The sequence below is a fragment of the Heterocephalus glaber genome, unplaced genomic scaffold (assembly GCF_053883595.1).
Source record: "Heterocephalus glaber isolate CG9 unplaced genomic scaffold, H.glaber_assembly_v1.0 deba00001481, whole genome shotgun sequence".
In the NCBI taxonomy this organism is placed as follows: Eukaryota; Metazoa; Chordata; class Mammalia; order Rodentia; family Bathyergidae; genus Heterocephalus; species Heterocephalus glaber.
The window spans coordinates 9,622,851-9,638,642 of NW_028258317.1; the positions used below are offsets into that span (position 1 = coordinate 9,622,851).

The following is a 15,792-nucleotide window of genomic DNA, read 5'->3' on the forward strand; positions in this document are numbered from 1 at the left end:
ATATCAAGACTGTTTGATGCACACAGATATGGGGGAATTTATAAAGGCAATCACTTCTTTTTACAAAAGTAATGCACATGCACTTCCTACCCATCCCTGTCCAAAGATAACCCTGATGGATTTTTATGTATTTTATTCTGCCAAGAGAAGAAAGTCCTACTGTCATTCTAATTGGGCATAAAAAACCAGGAGAAATAAAGGAAAGTCAATTTTTTTTCTAAACATTTAGAGTTGGCATGGCTGTCGAAGCTTGGACATTTTTACTTGATGATGTTTCTATATTAAAAGGTGGGGTTTTCCTATGTATTTATAGTCTGTCTTAGTATTTTCATGACTCTGAAAGTGGCTGAATCTGTACAGTTCCAAACAATACCTCAACCTGTATCTTTCAGTAACGTTCTTAGGAATTACTTAGAAATAAGTTGTTACTACTGTCCCCTCAGTTATCTGTGGTCATAATATGAATATAATAAGCAACAGTTCAGTACCAAACACTTTAATGTCTACACAATCTGCATACAACCAGGTGGGCTCTTTTTTCTTAATATTGAAAGTTTCAAATAGAAATCAAATAATAAATGGGTTTATACTCTCTAGCTTAAATTTTAAAGTATTTATTACTATAAACAAAGTTAAATGCCAAGCATGTCTTTATCTGATAGAACTGCAGTATAGCTTAGTTATGGAATGCTATTTGTTCTGTCCCAAACAGAAGTTCTTAAATGGGGAGTCCATTGAACAAACAAACAACAACAACAAAATTGCTTCTATATATGGTAAATGTAATAGGTGCAGGTATATATACAGATCCACACTCAGAGACATGTTATTGTGTCGGTGCAATAGAAAGAGTTGTGTCTCATTGCACATTAGATTACATTAAAAAATTGTTCAATATGAACCTAAAGAGGAATGATAAATCCATACCTGAATGAAGCCGATATTTCACTTGGTTATGGGTCCAGAGAGCCATCTAGTGGTCTCTAAAATATAGCTATAAGTTGAAGTGTCCCAGGAACCCAACCTCTTGGACAAGAAACGATTCAAGCAGTTCTTAGTTTCTTTCCTAGTCCAGAGTGTAGGAAGTCTGAATTAATCAATCAAAGAGAAGGCCTTCTTCTGCCTTTTACTAAGCATGAGGGTCAAAGACTTCTGGTATCCTGCAGCTATAAACCATAAAATAATATATCTCAAAATGTGTGACCAGAGCATTTGGAGAAAAATATGAAGTTCTAAACTTACTTTAGAAATGTATAATATTTTTAATAACTGCATTTTCTATCACTCTGGTTTTTAATGCAACATGGAAAGATGCATTCATTTTTTGTCGAGCATATCATTTATTTCTAGTTGTAAAAGGTGTTTCTTACAGATAATTCTGAAAGTTAACAAAATACAAAATAAATAAATAAAAATTGCCCGCACAACCACAACTCAAAGATCTAGATAGGTACATGTGTTTAAAAAACTGAGGTCATGTTATTTTATGAATTTTCTTTTTCAACTAACTCGTACATTGTATAGATTTTCCCATGTTGTTAAGATTTTATAATTAGTTTTTGTTTGTTTTTTGTTTTGTTTTGTTTTTTTTGGTACCAGGGATTGAAATCAGGACCTTGCGCTTTTGAGGCAGGCTTTGATGCCACTGAGCTAAATCCTGGCCCTACAATTAGTTTTTATGGCTACATAGTTTTGCTTTAAATAGATTATTTCATGATTTATTTATTTAACCTTTGTTGTTTAAAGTCAGGTTTTTTTCCACTACACCTAACAGGACTTTACCAGACTAGTCTTCCTTAACATTCTGTAGTTGCTCATGCTATAGCATACCCCTGGCTGGGTTACATGACACCATCATGGATTCTCACCCTCTTCTTCCTGCTCTTTCGTTATTTTTTACTGACTGTGCTTTTTGTCCTTGATCCTTAATAATAATAATCGCAGTGCTGTGTTGTCCAATATGATAGCCAGTACTCAAATATAGATGTTTTAATGTAGTTAAAATTATACAAAATTTAAAAGTCATTTCCCTGAGTGTATAAACCACATTTCAAGTGTTCAGTGGACACATATATGGGCAATGTTGTCAAAAGATTTGTAATTGCTAGGAAGAGAGACTTACTCTATGAATCTCAAAAACAGGAGAATTTGTACCAAAATCCTACAGGGAAATGACAAAGACAGAAATGTGGGAGGTATGGCTGGCCCACACTACTAGAAAGTCATTTGGCAGTTGCTTTCTTTTTCCCTTCCTCTGTTGTTCCTTGGCTTTCTCTCAACTTCTCACTTCCCATGTGCTCTCTCCTCTACATACTGGCACCTTGCCCTACCTTGTCAAGATTCTGCATGGATACAGTTGTTTTGTCAGGACAGTCTGAGCTCTATACAACTTTACAAACTTACCAAACCATCTAACTACATTTCTTACATCTATCTCTCAGTCCAAATTTTCCAGACATCTGACTGCCTCAGCCTACATACACTGATCCCAACCACCCCGAATTATATGTCCTCCCTTAAACTAATCAGAAATGACTAGATTCCTGAGTTAAGTGCTAAATATGAGCCTCGTGATATAGCAAAGCTCCAATATGCAAAGAATTCATATTTGAGCAGGGGAGACAGGCAGTAAGATATGCAAATGAGTAAATATGTAATATGTTATCAGGTAGGAAAAAGTAGAAAGGAAAGAGATAAAGCAGGCTAAAGGATCAGAGTGACTGTACTTGGCCAAGTGAAACTCAGGAGTGATATTGGAGCAGAGAATAAAGTAAGAAATGAACCACACACTTTCTGAAGGAAAGTACAAGATCAAGGGAGCAAAAAGTACAAAGACCCCTGAGGTAGAAATGAGCACAGTTATAAATATTTATAAAATATACAAACAAATGAACACTCTTTAGAGCCATTCACAGCATAATTTGTTCATGGGCCCAATTCAAAGGAGGTGTAAATAGTGGAGCAATAACCAGATCTGGTACACCTGTATAGTCATTTCCCACAGTTTCAACTCCTCAACTCATGGAGCCAGACCAGGAATTCCTAACTAGAATTTCCAATTAGATCTCTGACTCTTACCTTAAACTCAAAATATTTAAAGGTCTCCTTAGAAGGTGATCTCCATCATCCATAATGAAACTTCTCGTAATATCTGACTTCTCCCTCTTTTCTCATTGGGTTCTGTTACTTTCCTCAATATATTTTTGAGCCCCATTCTTTCTTCCTATTTTCTCATTACATCCTTTCATCAGTACTCTTCCTCTGAATCTCTAGTGTCTTTCCACCAAACATGCTGTACATTGATGCTTGCTAAATCTTCCTAAAACAACTTTCATTTATCTATTCACCCATCCTTTCAAATTTAATACATTTATTGAGTACAGCACATTGAGCTTTGTGCCACCTCACCTCCACTCCAAAATCATTTTACTATGCAATATTCTTGCTTTTTCCCAACACTCCAGTGGGATGAAAGACACACCTTACTAGCAGTAACTCATTAAAATAGTACTTCATAAAATTGGAGTGTGGTATACCACTTGGAAGAGAATAAATCTGATTCTCCAGGTTTTGTGAGTGTTTGGAAATCAAAAAACTCATTCTACACAGCACTTGACATGCCAAGTTTCTGACACACCTTCCCTAAAGCCAGAGAAACAAAGGTCAACAATCATCAACAAATATACAGAATTGATCTTCAAGACCTTCCACAAATTGCAACAAATTCTTTCCAATTCATGGCTTTCAGTTTAGATATAGATACCCAGAAAGCAAACAATCTCTATGAATTGAAATGTGATGTAATTTTTAAATTAATAAATGTAAATAATGATATTAAAAAGCATTTCTTTATATATCTATATAGGAAGGGGGATATATACCCAAGTTGCCTCACTTTGCAGTTGAATTATGGTCTAATTCAGATTGATTTTTCCATTGAAACAATGTTATCTGTGACTGTTAAGATCTCAGGCCAGGGAGCAAAAGCCTATTTAAACCATATTATAAGATAACTCTGATTTTAATAGTTCTGAGAACATAAATATCATCTGTAAAAGACTTTCTGTTTAAGACCAAGGGAATGTAGATCTCTGGGGAGAACCAGACAGTTGACTTCAAGTTACAGTTCCAGAATCATCTGTAGAGTCTTGGTTTCCTCCATTATAAATTGTAAATAATCACTCATTATTTGGGGGTGCATCATATGCTATTTTGAGGAATTGGTACAAGTGTCAGAGAGATAATGTACATAAAAACTTTGTAAATTCACATTTTAAAAGCAGATGAAAGGCTTAAGGAAACATTGTAAACTAATGTATTACATGCCTCATATAATACATCTCAAACCATAGAAAATGACATTATGTGCATCACTGTTCCAAGAGACACACCAATGTAACAGCTAAAACATCTTAGAAATGCACCAAGCTTATGAAGTCTCAAACAAAACTTGAATTTTCTGTACATACTCAAGTCAAATAAAATTAATTCCTCTATACCACTTGTATTGGAAACTGGCCTTCTATTTCCTCTTATTTGACCTAGAGCAGCTACAAGAACTACCTGGGATATAGCATATAGGTGTAGGTGAATGCAGTCTTTAAAAGCAACTGTGAACATATCAGCAGATAAAGATAAAGGCTGTACAAGAAATTAGGTGAGAGTGTTTTGAAAAATGGAGCTAGTCTTTATCCTAGGCAGAGGTTGCCTAGTTGGTATAAAATCTGATAAATTTCAAGAAAGTTTACCTTTGCTTAGGTCACAGGTTCCTTATGTGATGATATATATGAATACTCAGCCGTTTGTAATATTCTTTATTTGCAAACCTGAGATTTCAAAATATCAATCTCCTGCTATTTATGGGTACATTGCAGAGCTGAATTTTTGCATTACTGCACAAGATTTTTTTCATACTGTCATTTTTTTGTGAAGTTTTGTGAGTTTTGTGAAACTCTTTGAGATTAAAGTTTGGGTTACAAAAAAAAAAGATGAGAAGCATTATTATTGAAACATCTTTTTCAACTCACCCTTAGTTCTAGTTTGGAAAGCCAGGACATGTCTCCCTTGGTGCTAATTTGGCAAACAGAGCAGCCCACTTTGTTCCATCCTCCTGTCACAGATGAGTGTTTGCACAATATGTTCTACCTGGTCGGCAGCAGCTGGGAAGGGTGTAGAGGAGAGCAGAGCTTTATACTTTCCAAAAAAACCTTAAAAATGTGTTAAGATGCTCCTATAGTCAGGGAGGGAAGCCCAGGAAATTCAGCTTCTTACCTTAGGGCTAAAGGAGATGAAAGGAGTTTGGGGAGTTGACAAGATACATAGATTACATACAGGACACAGATTAGAATGAGAGACACTAGGGAAATTAAATACTAAAGCTGGGATGGTTAGTTTATAGCTATAAAATACATTAGTTAAGCTTCAATATTGTATTAGTACATAAACAATATGGACAATAGGTTAAGATCCTACAAATGATGAAAGCTCATTCTAATCTTCATCCAAGTTCACCTTCAACAATGGGAGAGCAGCAACCACTTAAAGACCTTTGAATCTGCACCTTTCAGAACCACTTCAGGAATTAACTCTGATCCTAGGCCTAGTGAACCATTGAGTCCTTTGCAGAATTTAAGAGGGTAGCAGCACTAGGAAAGATAGGGAATAAGTCAACAAAGCTAGCCCCAGCCACACCATCATTGACCATTTCAATGGCCTCTTAACTGGCTTCTTTGCCTCCGTTCTTGGCCCCCTTGATTCTATTGTCTAAGATGCTGTCAGATGAAAATCCAGGACACTAGCCTGCTTCCACTCTTTCAGTACTCCTCTAACCTGACAGAAGTGTGCCTCAAATTTCAGGCATTTGGGTCCTGCCTTCTAGATTTTTCCCATATCTCTGCATCACTATTGATATTAATTTTTTAATTAAATTAATATTTTAAATACATTTTTAATATTTTCATCACAACATTAATGAAAATCCAGTAACATCTACTACCATAAATATAAAGTAACTACTATCATACATGTAAAGTAACTATAAAAACAAATACACAATGAAAACAAGAGTTCTAGCTAAGTACCATTGCTTGCCAGAGGTCTAAACTTGACTCTTTTTAAAAGAGGAAATTTCCAAGAGCTAGAGAAGTATTAGAAACACACTGACACCAAACAGAGACTTTCTCCTTGACTAAACAGTGGGGTTAAATGCTAATTGAGAAGGGATTAAGTTTCTCACTATGTGACTCGGTGTTATTTAATGTCAAATCCCTGAACAGCCTAAAATAATCCTACAAACCATCTACACTGTGCCAAGCACTAACCTATTGGATGAATTCTAACCAGCTTATGGTGGCATTCTAGACCCTTTATTACCTGATCCTTGATTAACTCTTCTGCTCATTTCTTCTTGATACTATTCCTCACCCTTTGCACTTTGTTCTCCAGAAATCCCCAAATATGCCCCCCCCCCCCAGCTTAGCAGACTGTTTCCTCTTGAGTCTGCAGGAAACTCCTATTCAATCAGCAAACCTTTGCTCAAACATCACTTCCTCTGTGTATGGGTCCCTGCCCATCTTCCCCTGACTACAATTAATTACTTCCTTTCCATGGGACTTTTATGCCTTGTACATTCCTTTTTTTGTGTACATTCATTCCATAGTAATGTCATTATTTGTTAACATGTAAGGAAGGGTCTGTGACAGAACTCTAAGCTGTTCACACAGTATGTGGCTCACAACTGATGCTCAATGATTATTGTTTAAATTGAATGTATGGTTCACTTCTATCTCTTGCAACATGAAAAAGCTAAGCAACACTGTGGGAATCTTACCATCTCTCAAGGTTGTTTGATGTGAATGTAAGAGCATGTACTGCCGTCCAAAAGAGGATCATTACTCACTGGTGGCCAGACTTGAGGATCACCCAGAATTTAGTATACAATATACAACTAAGCTGGGACAGTACAGCCTTGGAGAAACTGACTTCATAGGAAATAGAAAACCTGTTTCTACCACCCTATTAAACTTTTTAATACTGTCTTCATTGTTCCCAAATCACTTTTTAATTTCCTGTAGGCCACAAATAACAGGAAAGTGACATTGTTCTTGTGTCTTTGAGCCACTGATTTCCCCAACCTTTATTCCCTCCCTTCAGCCAATTTCACTATACAGCATTGCCAAATATTCTTGACTTTCAAAATTAGAGAAATTAGTCAAATTAGTCAAAATTGATTAAAAGTGAAGTTACTGGAAATAATCATTAGTGAAAAAGAAAAAGCCTAGAATTATATTTCATCCTATCACTTCTTGTCAAACAAAAACATCAAAAAATCAGACAAAAATTCAGATCTAGCTAAGATTAGCCAGTTCTATTTCTGGCTTTGCATTGTATTTATTGTTTGTCTGTCACTAAGGATCTACCTTTGGGGTTTAGCCCCTAAGAGTGGTGACCCTCTGTTTGTTAGCAATACCCAGATAACTTTTCAAACTACAGGTTCCCAGGCTTGTTGCATCAGAATGCGTGACGTTGGAGCATGGAAAACTATCTTCCAAACAAACAAATAAGCAACTTCACAAATGACTGTATCCACAGATGATTCTGAATATCATTCTTTGGAACCACATAATCCTAAGAGTCACCTAAAGTAATTTGTAAAATGTGATAGGATCATCTGAAATAAAATTATATTTGATAATTTTTAAAGTATAGATTCTCAAATTCACTGAGTTCCACTTAATTATATATTATGGCCTCATATCTACATTTTTAAAAAGAAACTCCCCTGGGTGATTCATATCTACACAGTACCGTTTGAGAGATAATGACCCAGGGCAGAGATCTCAAATTCAGATGCCCTATAGGGCCCAAGAAGGTAATGGAAATGTGAAAAGTAGTCCCAAGCAATACAGTAGGGACTAGCAAAATTGTAGGTAACAGAAGAGTGCTTGACCTTTCTAAAATGCAGCAGGCCACCATTCAGCTGCAACCAGCTGTTATTCCAAGAGAACAGTGCCAGATAGTCTGACTTTTTGAAAGAAACCAGACTGTATTTTCTTAAATGTAAAAATTCCCTTAAATGTTGACAACTCACTCATTTTTCAAAAATAAATTAAAGACCTACTAGTGCTTGAGGGTCACCAGGTCAACTCCTCTGTTCTAAGAAATGTCAAGGCATTTGTAGCAGACAAGTATTAACCAGAAATGCCTCAATGTCCGGATGAGCAATGGGAGATGACATGACATAGGCCTATTACCCTAACAAACACTGTATTTATTTTCTAGCACAGCTAGAAAGAACTAGAATAAGTAGGTACTATAAGAAGAGGGAGAGCCAGGCAAGGGTAGTGCATACTGTAATCCCAGTACTTTGGGAGGGTGAGACACGGGGATCACAAACTCAAGTCCACCCAGGCAATTTAGTGACTTCGTGAGACTTTGTCTCAAAGAAAAAAAAAAATAAAAAGGGTGGTGATATATCTCAGAGTGAAGGCCTTGGATTCAGTCACCAATACTATAAAAAATTTTTGAAAAAAAGGTGGACACCCTCACTTGTAAGCAAGAGAACAAAAGGGGAGAAAGGCACTAAAAGATAATGAGTATAACCTAGATAATGCATAATTAGATACAAAATAATGAATCTATTTCATGTGACTCCATAAATGAATTTTAGAAACATTACTCATAAAATAGAGATAAGATAATGGTGACTACTCAGTGTTTGAGGTATTGATTAAATAATGTTTGAAATATTGATTAAATAGAATAGTTCATATCAAATGGATTAACAAGAACATTTAATATAATATATAGTCCATTTTATAATATAGTAGGGGAAAGAATATAACTAAATAGGAGACCATTTACCTAACATGTGCAAGGTCAGGTTTTGAACTAAAGCACTGCAAAACTAAAAATAAAAATAAAATAAGATAAAATAAATGCTAGTTGTTTTATTTGCCCTGTCCTCAGGCCTTTATTTCCTCACACTGAAATTCAACAGGCACTAAAAAAGGAGTTCAGGGTAAAAAAAGCTGACAAACTCCCTTGATTTTCATGTGTGTATGTTTTTTTAAGAAACTGATGATAACATTTCTACAGTGAGATAATTAACTAGACAGTGATGATAGCGATGCAAGCCGATTGCAAGAAATTTCTCTTCCTCTACTGTTCCGTGATTCCAAATCCTGTGCAAAGAAAATTGCTAAACAAGTGGTTCTGAGAATTCTTATGGACAGTTCTGAAAAAGCAGATAATACTCTGAGCCAGAGTGGTCTAGGAAGGTTGTCTTCATTTTATTGTACTCTATTATACATTGACTTAAATTTTTTTATATAAAATTAAATAATGGTGATTTTTAAAATGTATTTACAATTTCAAAGATGAATAATTTCATCACCTTGACATAAATTTCCTTCCAATTTTTGTCTTCCTAAACACAATTTTTTTTATCTCTGTTAGGTTCCTATTTTCTATCTTATTTTCCATAATGGTCCAAGGACTTATAATTAAGCCTTGCACAGAGCAGTTATTCAAATATTTGTTTAAAGATTGAATGCATGTTAGGGATGAATGAACTTTAAGAGAAGAATGAATGAATGTATGAATGAATAAATGATATTTTCATTAGTACATGTTTGCAGTAATTATGTTTACAGTAGTAATGTTTACATGCCTTGTATGGACTTGGTGCATTTGTATAACACATTTTAATTCCTCTTTTCATCCACTTTCCCTTCTCTCTCTCCCCTTTCCCTCACTTCTCCCTCTTGATCTCCTTCCCATTAGAGAAAGATCTAGCTCTCTAGTTCCTGTATCTATCTTTTATTTTGCTCTTTATTTATAATTTGGGTTTCATGTAAGATATGATATTTAAGCTTCTGTGTCTGATTTATTTCACTTAACCTTATGGTCTCAAGGAAATTTTAATATACAATCAAGTTTGTATTCAGGTTTGCTTGCTTCATTGGGTCATAAATTTTTTATAATTCTCCACAGACTCCAAATGAACTATATTCCTCTACCTATTTTGTTGTTGTTTTCTGATTATAAAATGGAAAATCTTAAAAACTATTTTAAAATCCTACTCTCCAGAGACAATCATCTTAACTTCTTGAGGTATTCTCTCTTAGCACTTGTTATATAAATTTTTTTCTTTGAACACAGAGAATTTTTATTTAGATCCTTCCATTTTATATAGCATTGATAGCATTTCCCTCACATAATGGGAAACTCATTGTGGCCATGATCCTTTTTTTAACTGTTTGGTGGTCCAGGCTATTGGACATGCCTGAAGTGTTAACATTTAAAGTTTTTCACAATTTTTTCTTAAATTATTCCACAATAAAGTTCTTTCTTCACAGACTTTTTGTCCACTTTGTATATTATTTCTTTAACATAGATTCCTGGAAGAGGAAAATAAATACTAATTAATCAGGGTATTTCCAAAGATTCTTTTTATATTGGGTCTACACATATTTTCTGCATCCTTAGGTATTCCAGCATGTCTTTGTTATTTTTCTTACAGATAAAAGACAGGTTGACAAAGCATAAAATTCTTTTCCAAGAAAACTCAGTTAGATATCATTCTACCATTTTGGGCATTTAATGGAGCAGAAATGAGAAGTCATGATACTCATATTTAATTTTCTGAAAGTTACCTTTTTAATTTTCTTTCTTTCTGAATGCTTTACAGATACTTTATTTAAAAATTTTACCAGATATGTCTAGGTATAGTTCATTTTTATTGACTGTTGAGAATGATGTGTCCATCAAATTAAAGCTTTTAAATTCTAGAAATGTTTTCTTCGGAGATGTCTTTGATTAGTGCTTTAGTTTTTGTTATTGTGGTTTTTATTAGATACAACTATAATTCTTATGTTTCTGTTTCCTTTTTTGCCCACCATACTCAGTGATTTAAATATATCCAAACCAGGAAAATTTTCATGGAGAAAAGAGAACACTATTAATACAGTAATTACCTGGGACAATGGACATCAAACAGGAACTGAGTACTGATGGAAGCATTGCCCATCATTGCTCTCATTATTATAATTCTTGACCTTTTATAATATATCCTAAAAGATTTTCTAGACTTTGTCTCCCACTTCACTAATTCAGTGTTGTACAATATGCTTTTTGTCCTTCCAAAACATAATTTGAAATTTGTCGTTGGATTATTTCCTCTGTTTCTTTCCATATACCACATTCTTTTTCATTCCATTCTATTATTTTATATTTCAATATGTTCTCTTTTTGGGGAAGTTTTATGTCTCATAAATGTCAAATTCTCCAACTTGGTTTTAAATTCAGGGTTTTTATTTTTCCGTTTTTCTTTTGGCTCTGCAAGTAACTCATTTTCATAATATGACTTTTTTCTTTTTTCTTTTGTTGTATAATATTGGTAAAGGGCTCCTGCTGTTTTGTTTATGCTTTGTAATTGGGTAGTGGGAAAGAGTTCTTATTCTAGACCAATAGCTATCTATCCATAGATTTATGTTTGCCACCAAATGTTACTTAAATTGCTAATTCACTTATATATTAGTTAAATCACCTTCTAAAATATACAGGTGAATGCTAAGTTGCTGTGTTCATTGCCTAAACCAAATTCCACTCTTTAACAATCATCAGGCACATGATGTGATTCTACGAACCAGACTGGCATCTACACCTCCACTAAAGATCCTTAACCAGTTCCTCAACTTTATCAGTTTTTTCAAAACTCATGCCTAGACTCTATTCAAGACCTCTTAGTTCAAAATCTTAAGATACGTGCTTGAGTATGTAAAAAAAAATCCCAGATATTTCTAATGTGCTCACTTGGTTGAAAAATCAGTGATCTCAATCAATTCAATGTATTGAAAAGTTTTTAAACTGCTCTGAGTTTCCATGGATACAGGGAAAATTTATCACCTGCTGCCTCCTATGGTGATTTTCTAATGGGAATTAAATCTCCCTTGCATACAAATTCTTCACATGATGCAGTTTCTGTCTAGATTTAGAAATAAAAATGGTAACCAGGAGAAGAAAGTGACCAAATGGCACTTCTGGCTGCCTCAGTAAAGCAGAACCCCTCAGTAGAGGGGCCGTAGTGATTCTTCAATGTGAACCAGATGGTAGAAAGAAAAGAATGATCATCATTAGAGGAATTAAGAGATGGAGGGCCCAGATTAACTTGGTGAATCCCATCTTTGCCAATTATTATCTAAAGGCAATAGGGTAAATTACTTAACCTTAAGGTCACTTAAATTTTAGCCATAGTTTCTTCATTTATATGATAGGAATATTAGAACCTATCTTACTAAGTCTTCAGGAACATTAAGTGAAATAATTTATAGAAATTATTAAGAATTGCCTGATTTATATTTTAGTCAAGAAATATTACCCATTATCATTTTTAAGACAATATCAATTTCACACTTTCTTTATTCTAGTTCCATTGACTTGTAGTTTTTCTACTACCCTTCCACTGTAATCATAGATTGATTGCTAATAGAAGTTTTTAGAGTGGTGACCTTTCAAGAAATATTACCCATTATTATTTTAAAGACAATATCAATTTCAAATTTTCTTTATTCTAGTTCCACTGACTTGTAGTTTTCTACTACCCTTCCATTCTAATAATAAATTGATTGTTAATAGAAGTTTTTAGAGTGGTGAACTTTCATATTTTTATCTTACTTGAAATTTTAGAGGAAAGTTGAGAAATGCTGCACCAGATTAGTTTCTTAATTTTATTAAATTTTATGAATAAGTTTCAGAATGGTGATCCATCATGGTGGGTTTGTGTTGAATAGGAAGTCAATCATTTCATTTCTATCCATGTTTTCATGCCAGTTTCTATGGCTGCCTTATCTACTTCATTTCTCCTTCCATTTAGTACTATAACTTTGGAGCATCTCCAAGTACAATGAAACCCATAACCTGTTTTGAAACATGGCAATATGGATCAGGCTAGTGGTGTCCAGGAAGAAGAATTTTCTCTGTAATTCAAAAGGCCCTTGGGTGTGATAAGTCACTAAGAGAGAACTTTAACTCAAAAAACAAGAACTTTCTAGGCTTCCTGAGTGATTAAATAGACTATCAGATAGTAAATGTATTATCTAGGGCCAGTCAGTTATTTGAAGAGAGAATATTCAACATAAAGAATTGTTAACTGATTATGCAGTTGTTAATTAGGTAACTTTATGTCATGAAGATAGCAAATTTTCAAACTAGTTACTATCCATGAGAAAACAATAGAAGACTGAAAATAGTAATAATTATCAGCTTAAGAGGAGCAGTCCTATAAATCTGAAACTCAGACATCTAAGACAAAGGTGCTGCTCAGTTGATGATGACATTTCTAAGATCCAAGAAAGGGGTCCCAAGGAACTTGCGACCAGACCTCTCAAATCAGCTGGTTGGTGGTGATAGTCTCTGACGACACAGGGAAAACTGCACTACATTCAGCATATGCCCTAAAGAATGAAGGAAGAAGCATTGCTGGGATAATGCTTAAAATAACTTCAAACAAACAGAAAACCCTCAAGAAGCAAAGAGAAAATGAACAGGAAGAAGCAAGCCCCTTCCTTCCTGTAGTCTTGCAGTCTCCTCCTAATGGCCTCCACCAGCAGGATCCATCTGGCAAACCAAAATTGTGGTTTTTAGAATGCTAGCTCCAGCATCCCAAGTGAAAAAAAAAAAAAAGAAACATTTGGAATTGGGAGATGAGAGCCATGTCTGGTACAGTGAGTCACTCAGAGTATCAAAGACATAGTTGTTAATGATTGATGGTATTATTTGACCTTTAGTATGTGTTAAGCATCAAGTATTAATATCTTACTCTACATCTTATTAAATCTTCTCAAGTAGCTATTATTTTTAATCCCCATCTTATTGGAGAAAAAATTAGAAATAGATAGGGACCACACTGTCTTAAAGTTATGCAACTAGTGAAAATACAACCAAAGAATTAAGCTCAAATTTTGTATTTCCAAAGCCTCAATACAGCTCTGCCTCTGATGTTATGATTTCTTCTAACCATGAGATGCAATTGTAAGTAAATGATCCCTCTTTGCTCAAAATTGCCTTGTTTTATTATCAATAAAATTATTTTTACTCAGCATTGAATTTAGTACATTTAGACATGTGTACATAACTGCTCAGAGCTGCTGAGACTGTGCAATTTTTCAATTTATCTGAACTAAACAGATAGCAAAATAAATCAATTCCAACTCTAGAAAAAATACATTAATGTAAATTATTTGTTTTCGGCCATCCACTTTGTCTTTCAGATTGCCTGGAACAGTGCCTGGTTGCCAATTGACCTTGTTCCATAAAATGTCCCTGTAATTTTTTGGCAAAATTCCTCCCTTAGGAAAATAATTAGCAGAGGCTGACTCTCCTCAGTAACCTCTCCCATGGAAAAGCAACTTGGGTAAACTGATAGTGCAATTTTTCTATAAATAGAATTCACTGAGTTACAATGTGGATCTATGAGACAGGGTGGAAAGTGGAAAGTGTCAGCCTATTGCAGATTTCTAGAGTAGTAGAGATCTGTCCAGAAAATAAATTATTGCTTTTGAGTATAGACTTGGAGCATCAATCATCAGCCAGATCTTAATATATCCACAGATCTATATAAGATTACCAATATCTACATATATTTGGCATTCTGCATGATGCCAAATATATGTAGATAATAAATGAAGCTTTATCTTAATTTTCATTTATGCTTGTGACAAAAAATAAAAATTCTCTGATGGAGAAATTTGTTGGAATATAAAAACTTTACTGTCATTCGAGTTTTTGACATTTGAGACATAACTTTAATTATCTTAATTTCCACTCATCTAGCCCCACTCTGCCTAGACTCTCAATTATCATTTATCTGTAAATATCCTCCAGCTTTTAAATGCTAGACTGACACTGCAAATATTTTAAATTTAACCTCTTTATAGTTCCTTCTCCAAAACCCCTAAATTACTGAGATTCATTCAAAGATCTCTAAAACAAAGAATTTCTCTGAGAAACAATTTTGAAGAACAATAATAAAACAAATAGGTTGTGTATAAGATGGGTTTAAGTTTGAGGCATCCAAACAATACTTTTCGAAAGGCTCTTTACATCATTGTATTGGTAGATAATGAAAATGCCATTCCTATATTCTGTAACAGAGTTTTTCATAACTGAAAGAGGAATAAATTCACTTGGAATTTAAGATAAAATGTCTCATTCCCTTGGACCCTTTGGTACATGTACAATAAAAAATAGCTCTCTTATTTGATAAAGATTTCAACATTTCCAAAGTGATTCTAGTAGCATAATCTCACATACACGTAACAACCTACAGCAACTCTAAGGGAGGAATTTCTTAGTCCATTTTCTGTCCCTATTACAGAATACCTGAGACTTGGCCATTTATACAGGAAGAAAGCTTTATTTTGGCTCCTGGTTTTGGAGGCTAGGAAATCCAACATAAGGTAGCTGCCTCTGCTGAACTTCTAGTGAAGGCCTTGTGCCGTAGCAACTCATGGTGGAATGTAGAGAGTCAGGCAGGAATGCACAGAAAAGAGAGCACATAAGAAGTGGTCTTGCTTTATTGCAACCTGCTCTCATGGTAAATAAAGCAGTCCCTTAAATGCAAGAGCCCATTCCCAGGAGAGAGATGAATCTGTTTATGAAGGCTTCACTGCAGTGACACAAACGTTGTGGGTGAGATCTCACCTCCCAGCACTGCCACAGTGGGACGAAGGTTCAACATGAGTTTCAATAATGACAAACAATATGCAAACCATAGTCCAGTACCTCTCCAAA

General features: G+C 34.6%; 1 protein-coding gene and 1 long non-coding RNA gene across 2 annotated transcripts in view; one reads left to right on the forward strand and one right to left on the reverse strand.

Moving 5' to 3' along the window:
* Window positions 1–15,792, reverse strand: part of LOC110349978 (uncharacterized) — a 259,222-nt gene that overhangs the window by 241,362 nt on the left and 2,068 nt on the right. The window contains exons 2-3 of the long non-coding RNA XR_002396213.2: window positions 5,028–5,159; window positions 928–1,166 (exon numbers count right to left, since the gene is read on the reverse strand). This is a non-coding gene — a long non-coding RNA (uncharacterized LOC110349978). The remainder of the gene's footprint in view (window positions 1–927; window positions 1,167–5,027; window positions 5,160–15,792) is intronic.
* Grin3a (glutamate ionotropic receptor NMDA type subunit 3A) overlaps window positions 1–15,792 on the forward strand; it is a 172,663-nt gene that overhangs the window by 8,654 nt on the left and 148,217 nt on the right. The window lies entirely within an intron of this gene.